This window comes from Triticum aestivum, chromosome 1A, assembly GCF_018294505.1.
Source record: "Triticum aestivum cultivar Chinese Spring chromosome 1A, IWGSC CS RefSeq v2.1, whole genome shotgun sequence".
Taxonomy (NCBI): domain Eukaryota; kingdom Viridiplantae; phylum Streptophyta; class Magnoliopsida; order Poales; family Poaceae; genus Triticum; species Triticum aestivum.
Genome location: NC_057794.1, coordinates 579,119,934 through 579,121,156, shown reverse-complemented (window position 1 = coordinate 579,121,156; position 1,223 = coordinate 579,119,934).

Below are 1,223 nucleotides of genomic sequence, written 5' to 3'. Positions count from 1 at the left end.
ACGGTACTAGCGCTTAGCACGGTCAAAGCAACCCAACAAGACAGAAAAAACAAGGACGGTAGTTCAGTCAGAGTAGTACTATCGCTTGGAGTGGTACTGCCGCTCTACTACCGTGAAATTCGTGACGAGTTACAGAAGCACTTTCTCAAGCAGAAGTAGTCGTGGTAGACCACAACAGAGGTACTGCATGAAGTGGTACTACCGCTAGGGTGTTGCAAAAGCGCCCAAGCAAAATAGAAGAAACAAGTAAGACTGAAATTGTCATATCTTTTGCACATGAACTCGGAAATCAGCAAACTCAAGCTTGTTGGATAGATGATGACAAGTACTATCCAACAATGATGGTACTTGCCCCTTAGTACCAACGAATTAAACATCACGGCAAGTCCTCTAAAAACCAAACAAGCCCTAGAAGTTGATCAGATTGCATATATACACAAGAGAATCAGCATACACGCAAAAAACAATTAGGTGTTCATGAAATAGTTGCGAAGAAAACAACATCGATGAGATTTGTGTATTGTTGGTCTACTTCTCTGTCACTAAGTAGTCCATTCCCTAAAGCAAGGAACAAGCACAACAGAGGTTTAGGTCCTTTTTTGGTGAATACAGGGGGCACATATCAAAATCACACACTAGAATGACCAAGAATAGGACGAAAGCTCACTAACGATGTGTTTGGTTCCTACTACGGTAACGTAATGGGCTACGGTATGGGGAAGTGCTGCTTCCGATTTTTTTTGTATGGAATACTGACTTTGTTTGGTTGGTGTCCGGTTTCCTAATCACCTTTCATTGGGCTGGTTTCAGCTTTGCGAAGCGGCGTATCAGAAACCGCTGCTGCCCAAAACGTAGTACGTGAACCAAACGTAATCTACGGTTTAGAAAAGCGTGGAGATCGGAAACCACACCACTTTCGCCGAACCAAATGGTCACCATGGCATGAATATAGCGGATGGAGTCGTGCGTCACAACTCCAACATTCCTTCGAGAGGCTACAACACTGATTAAGTGCACATCACATACACAATTAATAGGAATTGAATTGGAGGTGTAGGATCACAAAACAAATCTGAAAAAAACGCGAGAGGCTAAGAGAACCTCTAGCCCTTCTACTAAAAAGCACTATGGTTTCAGGGATTAATGCCCACCTACTCCCTTCCCCTAACACCTTTAGCGCCCTAAAAAATAACCCCCTCCCCCAAACATTCACCCACTAGCCC